We start from the raw sequence: 9,236 nt of genomic DNA on the forward strand, positions 1-9,236 counted from the left end.
GATGGCAAGCATTTGGTTTGGTTTCCAGCCTAGAGAGCTTATGAAAAATTCCTGCAAAGCAAGTTTTAAAAGATCTATATAATCAATCACTATTCTTGCTGATCTTATGTAAATAATTAGGCCAACTTTGATAAAATTGGACTTGTTTTACAAACAAGTTAGTCTCAATTTGGCTATCTTTGATAAAAATGAGGGTGATCATAGAGAGAAAATCTTTGTAGATATTAAATTTTAATACTATTGATTATAAACTAGAGTAGATCCTGAATTCTTCTGGTTCTCTCAAATATTTGGATATGGCTCTTCACCTAAGGTTTCCAATCTTCTTCCATTCACTTGACTTAAAGTCATTAAAAACTAAAACTGCCTTTTCCTAGAAGCTCTAAAAACTGATGCTGGACAACTTGAGGTAAAGTTCAGAGAAATTGCCACAATAGCTCATGTATAGACAGACTTCTTGCTTGTCATTCTGTGAGATTAATAACAAGACCCCATGGGCATATAATTATTTGAACAGCTGGAAAATGGGATGGATTCCCCAACAATTGTGTAACTCAGCTAGCACCTTGGCCAATTGTGTGTGGCTGGAATGACAAAATTGTTCCTTAAAAGCCACTTTACTCCATGGGGTTAACTATGGACTTGTGGAGATAGTGGATGGCACCACTTTCCTTATGATCGCATTGGATGATGCACTTTGGGATGTCCATAATCCCAGACAAATCTTCTCCTACTTGCCAGTAATTCCTCATAATTAGACATCACACAAAGAGGGCTTCTTGACAGTTTTATCCCTTAGCCATATTTGCATCAGAAGCCACCTCTATTGATAAAAAATTGCAAATAGAGGTTTCAGCCAAGCACACAGCAGCCACCTTTAACCAGACCCAACTTGTAGTTGTACATAAATTCAAAAGATGGCTCTCCAAAACCTGATAGCTCCTGATATTCTGACTGCAGTTCAAGGAGGCCCAGAATTAGATGGCTGGCTCCTAAAGGGACCCAATGGCTGTGTGGCTCTAACTTGTGGCCATAACTTCCCCCAGGCTGGGTAGGCTGCTGCACTCTGGGTTTTTCCTGGATGCACGGATGCATTATTAAAGCCATTACCAACCCAGCCAACCTTCCAAATTAAAACAACAGTGGACACATTATCTGTTTCATCGGTATGACCATCTAGCATCCATCTTTGTTCCCTCTTTGGGACTAGAGGATGTTGTTTGGCACATGGAAGCTCTTCATAAGTACACAAAGCCCTAAATGACACCCAACATAGCACTTCCTATTAAATACTGAAGTAACACAAATGTGTAAAGCAGTTTTACAAAACATATGGCATTAGATGTTTTAACTGCTGCGCAAAGTGGAACTTGTGCTATCATAAAAACAGAATGCTGTGCATACATCCCAGATTACCACAAAAATATTTCTGGGTTTCTAACTGACATGAATAGTCCAACTGGTGCTTTAAATGATCCCTCTCTTTTCTTTAATGCTTGGTTAAACTCCTGGACTGGAGGAGGATTTTTGTCAGCTACCAAAGGACTTTTATTTTGACTCCTCTCTCCTGTTATTCTAATTATATTTCTCCCAGATCTCTCCACCTGGTGCCAAGACTCCATCACTGCAATAACTTCAAGCCAATAGATGATCCTTTTTACTCAAGGATGTTCATGTATGTTGTCCACATTGGATTCCGTTGCCTCTGCTTTACGTAACTCCCCTATATGTTCCCCAATGGACCAATATTGACCCATAGGTAGGGACATCTCCATGCCCCTACTCAGCAGGAAGAAACTACAGAAGATGAGACTTTCCACCTTCAACAACCTTAAAGGTTTAAGGGTCAAAATTGTTCAGGAGGGAAATGAGGGAGAAAAAGGCAAGCAAAAGGACAAAAGGACAAGCTAGCAACCCTTCCCACCCCCCTACCCCCAGGTGAGGTGGGATATGTGTGACATTCCTCAGGCACTCCTGGCTGCCCAAGACAAAGGAAAGAGGAAAACAAATGGTTAACTGATAGAGATCACAGTTCTGTAGGACATGAGTCTCCATCAGTTTGCAACTATCTTAATGATTTACAAGAAGAAAAGCAATCTCCAGAAACCTATAGACTCAATTTCCTGGAGCCCTAACATGACCCTCCCTTTATAGGATAGAAAATCTTATATAATCAGTCACTCCTCACAACCCCATTGCAGCTCTTTCTGCCCATAGATCCTGTCCCCGTGCTGTAATAAAAACATCTTTTTATACCAAAGATGTCTCAAAACTTCTTTCTTGACCATCAGTTCTGAACCCCAACACTTCAAACCACATCGCAAAGGAATCATAAAATTGTTGTAAGTAAAAAAGACAAGTTAATTCAGGGCAAGGTGGATGGAAATTAAGAAGGTCTTTACAAAACAGGATTATCAGAGTCTTTTTCAGGGGCACCTGGGTGACTCAATTGGTCAAGCATCTGACTCTTGATTTCAGCTCAGGTCATGATCCAGGTTTATGGGATCAAGCCCTGTGTCTGGCTCCATACAGAGCATGGAGCCTGCTTAAGATTTTCTCTTTCTCTCTCCCTCTGACCTTCTCCCCCACTTATGCTCTCTCTTTCTCTCTCAAATAAAAATAAACATATATTAAAAAAAAAAAAAACCTTTTTCATATGTGCATCTGGCACATAAAGCTACCAGGCAAATGTTAGTTTCCATCCTTCCTGTTTATTGTATGTCCAACTCTGGCAAAGGAAACATCATTATGTACACACCGTTCCCAATATATAATGGTTTGATTTTCAATCTTTTTTTTTTAATTTTTTTTTTAACATTTATTTATTTTTGAGACAGAGAGAGACAGAGCATCAGCAGAGGAGGGTCAGAGAGAGAGGGGAACACAGACTCTGAAACAGGCTCCAGGCTCTGAGCTGTCAGCCCAGAGCCCGATGCGGGGCTATAACTCACAGACCGCGAGATCATGACCTAAGCTGAAGTCAGACGCCCAACCGACTGAGCCACCCAGGCGCCCCTGATTTCCAATCTTTCAACTTTACCATATGCAAAGGCAATACACATTCAATAAAAACTACTTTGAATTTTGAAATTTGATCTTTCCTACATTAGCGATTGCGGTACATCCTCTGTCATGATGCTGCCGAGGGGCAGCGGCAGCTCCCAGTCAGCCCTGCGATCATAAGGGTAAATAACCGATATACTTACAACCACTCTGTCACTCTGTACCCCCACAACCATTCTGTTTTCACCTTTAGTACAGTATTCAATAAATTACACGAGATATTCAACACTTTATTATAAAATAGGATTTACGTGAGATGATTTTGCCCAACTGTAGGCTAATGTTGGTGTTTTGAGCATCTTTAAGAGAAGATAGGCTAAGTGAAGAGGTTTGGTAGGTTAGGTGTATTAAATGCGTTATCAAATTACAACCTTTTCAACTGCTGATGGGGTATATTAGCATTTGCTTTAGTGGAATGTAGCAAATGATAACATTATCGTTTCTACATTGTGTAAATTTTATTGTTTTCAGTAAATTTTGCCTAAAGAAAATAAACTTGTTAAGCTATTGAGTAACGGGTCATAACTGCTTGGCATAAAATTCAGAATAAAAAGATAGTATATGACCTCTCCATATTTAGACCAATGAAATAAACTGCTGAAATTCACTTATTCTTAAGTGTCAGTGTGGTGGGAGATTTTGGTTGCATACAACATTCCAAACTCTTGAATCAAAAGGGTAAATGTAGTTCATTCAAAAGAATTATTCTTTCATATAAAACATGCTGATCAAGTTATAAAAATTTTACCATCTCTTGGGCCGACCTATCACTGTACAATTCCCAAGAGAAAATTGGGATGGCACTATTGAACACAAGTGGAAATGATGTGGAGAAGAAAGGCAGAAGGAAATGTAGATAAAATTAAATTTCCTCATAACCTGCAGCCCATTGACAGATACTTGAAGCAGGCAGAGTATGACATTCCTCCAGGAACTCCCAACTGTCTAACTGTTAATGCCTTGCTAGAGGCAAAAACAATCTTACCTTGACAGTAGTCATGCCAGGATACTGTAAATCTTCTTTAACATATGAAAATCCTCTTGGTGGGGCATCTGGATGGCTCTGTGGTTAAGTGTCCGCCTCTTGATTTCAGCTCAGGTCAGGATTTCTTGGTTGTGACAGGAACCCACCTGGAGCTCCACGCTGAGCTTGGAGCTTGTTTAAGATTTAAGATGAAGACTCTTAACTATAGAGAACAAACTGAGGGTTCCTGGAGGGGAGGTGGGTATGAATGGATGGGCTAAATGGGTGATGGGCATTAAAGAGGGCCCTTGTTGGGATGAGCCCTGGGTGTTATATGTAAGAATCAGTAAATTCTACTCCTGTAACCAATACTATACTATATGTTAATTAACATTAATTTAAATAAGAAAGAGAAAGGTTCTCCTCCCCCTCTCTCCCCTCCCTCTCCTTCTGCCCCTCCCTTGCTTATGCACACACATCGATGCAAGTGCTCTTGCTTGGGCTGTCTCTCTCTCAAAATAAATAAGTAAATAAATAAATTTTAGAAAACAGATCAGAAGTTTTAGGGTCAGTCCAAACTAGGTTTGGAGAAAGAAAGAAAGAAAGAAAGAAAGAAAGAAAGAAAGAAAGAAAGAGAGAAAGGAAGGAAGGGAGAAAGAAAGGAAGGGAGAAAGAAAGGAAGGAAGGAAGGAAGGAAGGAAGAAAGAAGGGAGAAAGAAAGAAAGAAAGAAAGAAAGAAAGAAAGAAAGAAAGAAAGAAAGAAAAAAGGGAGAAAAAAGGGAGAAAGAAAGAAAGAGGAAGAAAGAAAGAAAGAAAGAAAGAAAGAAAGAAAGAAAGAAAGAGAGAAAGGGAGAGAAAGGAAGAGGAAGAAAGAAAGAAAGAAAAGAAAAAAGAAAGAAAGAAAGAAAGAACGAAAGAAAGAAGAAAGAAAGAAAAAGAAAGTTGTTTTCGAAACTTCCCCTTGTCTTTACCTCCCCCAACTCCTAAGTATCTCACACGTATAATGCAGCTCTTTCTGCCCACAGGTCCTGTCCCCGTGCTTTCATAAAATCACCTTTTTGCACCAAAGACATCTCAATTCTTTCCTGGCCATCAGCTCCAAACCCCATTTATACATCAGAAATACATGACAGTAATCAACAGAGGAGAAAAAGCCAGACAGAGGGGAGAACACAGTATCTGGAAGAAAGAGCTGTGTATCTATAGTTTAATATTGTGGAATTCCTGATGGTTTAGGCTGTAGCAGCTTCACTTCAGATTAAGGCTAATTATAGTATGCCAAGATCCTCATATTCTGCTGAAACACATTTGCCAAAATTATTTCCTCCATTACATATGCTATTTTTCCTTTCCTCCTCTGTGTATCCCACATTTCTAAATATATAATTCACTGTCAGTAGGAAAAACACACTTATATAATTTATATAATACATAAAATCAGAGACACCTTCAGAGGTTGCACATTCCGATTTGATTTAGTCTTTATGTAGCTTCTGTTTATTTTAACTCTTCCACGGGAAAGTGGAAGGAAGGAAGGAAGAAGAGTGCATCAATATCATGAAATAGATTATTATTAATATTAACTCAATATTGAGAGGAACCCAAATGCGTGCAATTTCTGATTTTAAAATTTGGCGTTTTTATTTGAGTCAATATAAAGACGGTGATTGTGTCCAACATTAACTAACTTCCGGTACATCATAAAAAAGCAAGAGCATCGGTGTCTTGTAACAAGGAAGAACATTAATGTATCTGTTCCTAAAGGTTCATATAACCTAGGTCCTATTGTTTGTTATGTTCTGGATTGTAAAGACCCTGTCACATTGTGTATGTGCCCTTGAAGGAGACTGAAAAGGAAACTATCATTGTTGGCTATATATTTTGTAAGAGGCATTTTGCTAGGTACTTTACATACAATATTTCAATTCTCACCACCATCCTGCAAAGTGAATTTAAGTATTCCTATGCCCTGCTGATAGCCCCTCCTTGAAGAATGACCCAGATTATGGATACTATATTTGGTAGTAGTAATTTTTCTGCAGATAAAACGATAATGAAATCGATTTGGAGGTTGCATTGTCCAATATGGCAGCCACTAGCCACATGTGATTATTTAAATTTAATCTATCAAAATTAAAAATTCAGTTCACAGTCACACTAGCTATATTCCAAGTGCTCAATAGGCACATGTGATTAGTGGCTACTGGATTGGACAGTGCAGATTATAGAACATTCCCTCATTGAAGAATCTTCTATTGGGCGGTGCTAATTGGAGGTTTACAATAATTAAAACAGATGGGATTTCCATTGCAGAAAAAAATGGACTTTGATGTACAACTGAGTAATTAGACTGAGCAAAAATTATTTCAATTTTATTTTTTTAAGTTTATTTTTACTTAGTTTGAGAGAGAGAGAGAGAGAGCGAGTGTGGGAGGGGCAGAGAGAAAGAGAATCCCAAGCAGGCTCTATGTCATCAGCACAGAGCCATTTGTGGGGCTCAATCTCATGAACCATGAAATCATGACCTGAGCCAAAATCAAAAGTCTGACACATAACCGACTAAGCCACTCAGGTGTCCCAAAACATTATTTCAATTTTAAATGATAATTTATTTTGTGACCAATGACAAAGATGCCCTTAATATTTCCCCTCAGCCTGACTAATCTTTAGACAGACTTAAACTTCTTCCTCACACTGGAGCCCCTGACCTCCTTTTCCTCAGGTCATTTTCTTTAGAAAATTTTTAATTGGAAATGATTTTTTTGAACTTTGCATTGTATGCAAGTCTTTTATGAGACTGATGCTGGAATGTATGCAAGTCTTGCTGGTTTTACATCTCAGGATGTAGCATCTTGCTGGTTTTACAACTCAGGAATATCTTTCTCAATGACTTGGGAGCCATCTTTGAAATAATCATCAAAGGAGATAGCACCCCCATCTCCCAGTTCCTGTGGGTGGACCTCAGCCTAACTTCAATGGGCACCTTGCTCCAGGTTAGAAAACTATCTCCTGTCATAAAGATATGAGATTATTTCTTCAGATAAAACCAATGAACAAACACCGATGGCCTATGACTTCCCCCTAACATTTTCTAGGGCTTGTCCACTACCTCACCCCAGCCCTTCAAATGCCCTACCCTTTTTTTTGTCTCAGTGCAGTTAAGTTCAGAATTAGTGCTGACATCTCTCCCCTAATGCAATAGCCTTAATAAGGTCTTTCTTGCTACTTAACTTTGGTCAATTTTTGCTTTGACATCAGTTTTCAGAAAATGGAAATAGTCATTCAAAATAGTTGTCTCAGTATGCTGAAAATAGTTTTGATATTTTCTTAATATAAACCACCTATTAAATGGTATACGTAGTTGTAATCTCATAGTTGTGTGGGCGAGGTGAAATGGTTTGACTGCAAAGGTAGATCCAGTTCCAGGATTTAAGGATATAGAATTGCAATTATATGTAGCTATGCCTGACACCACTTCAACTCTACATATACCGATTACCCAGTTTAACTGTTCTCCCATGAAAGTATAATGGGAAAGGAAACCAAGTTTTTTGATCTAGGAACACTTTCTTCTAGAACATGCTCCTCCTCTGGCTGACCACCAAAGTATACCCCATCAAGGCTTAAAATGGTAGAGCTGGGTTCACTGGGGGAACCTTCCAGCAATCTACAGTAATGCCCCCATTATCCATGGGGGTTACATTCCAAGGCCCCCAGTGGATGCCTGAAATTGTGGATAGTACCAAGCCCCATATACACAATTTTTTTTCTATATGATAAAGTTTAATTCATAAATTAGGCACAGTAAGAGATTAACAATGATGACTAATAAAAATTATAACAATAAACTGTAATAGAAGTTATATGAATATGGTATGTTTCTGCCTTTTAAAATATCTCATTGCAGGGGTGCCTGGGTGGCTCAGTTGGTTAAGTGTCTGACTTTAGCTCTGGTCATGATCTCACTGTTTGTGAGTTCGAGCCCAGCTTCAAGCTTACTGCTGACAGTTTGAAGCCTGGAGCCTGCTTCGGATTCTGTGTCTCCCTCTCTCTCTGCCCCTCCCCCCGGCATTCTGTCTCTCTCAAAAATAAATAAACATTAAAACAACGTTTTTTTAAAATATCTTATTGCATTGTACTTACCTTTCTCATGATAATGTGAGATTATAAAATGCCTATGTGTGGTGATGAAGTGAGGTGAATGATGTAGGCTGTATAATAAAGTGTGAGGCTACTACTGACCTTCTGATGATTCACTAAAAGGAGGATCACGTGCTTCTAGAGAATGGTGGACTGCCAGTAATTGAAACAGTGAAAAGCAAAACCACAGCTGGTCAGGAAGGAGAGGGAGGGGAGATACTACTGTATTTCCATTAGGATTTTCAAGCCCAGCCATGGCCATGCTTAGCCTAAATCTACCTTTTCAGGTCTTCCTAGAATTTATATTTTCTGAAAATTTCAGAAAATTAATTATTATGTCTTTTGGCTGCTTTTCAGCATTTTGCCAAAGTTGAATCACTATTAATGAAAAATACTTTCTTCTCAGAGAATAAATTCAATGATTTGTTGACAGATTGCTCTTTGGGGTGATTTTCTTTCCTTTCTTACTGGCATCCCAGGCCATTTACTTCCATAACTGGCTGAGGATCAGAGAAGATCAAGAAATATTGGCTTCCCCCCAGCTCTTATTCCTGGTTCACTACTTAAAAACATTTTTTTTTTACCAGATTTGAAAAATGATACCTCATGGGGGTGCTGGGGATGACACGAGAAGAATCACATACTTTCAGTAGAACTAAAAATATGTGACAATATATGGATATATTTATACATTTCATGTGCTTTATAATTTTTGGAAAGTTTTCATGTTAATTCTTTTAATCCTCTTAATAGTCTCATGGGGTGGGTTTTAATATTTGCCTATTTTACTAAAATAATGCCAAACAAAAATTCAGAAGCTCAGAGACACTGAGGGGCAATCAGCTTCCCCAAGAGCTGTGTACCTCTACCTCTCACTGCCATTCTCTATAACTCATGGCAATATGTGCTTGGGCTCCTACCACTTGACTAAAACTACTCCTCTTTGTGAAAACTTTCCAGTCCTCATCTACCCAGAGTACCATTAGCCCTTGACTTTCTGAGCCATTACCTGCTTGGTCCTTAGACATCATTCTCCTTTGTTTTTTCTGTTGCTAAACCAGTTGTCTTT

The sequence above is a fragment of the Herpailurus yagouaroundi genome, unplaced genomic scaffold (assembly GCF_014898765.1).
Source record: "Herpailurus yagouaroundi ecotype Mexico unplaced genomic scaffold, PumYag 139, whole genome shotgun sequence".
NCBI lineage: Eukaryota > Metazoa > Chordata > Mammalia > Carnivora > Felidae > Herpailurus > Herpailurus yagouaroundi.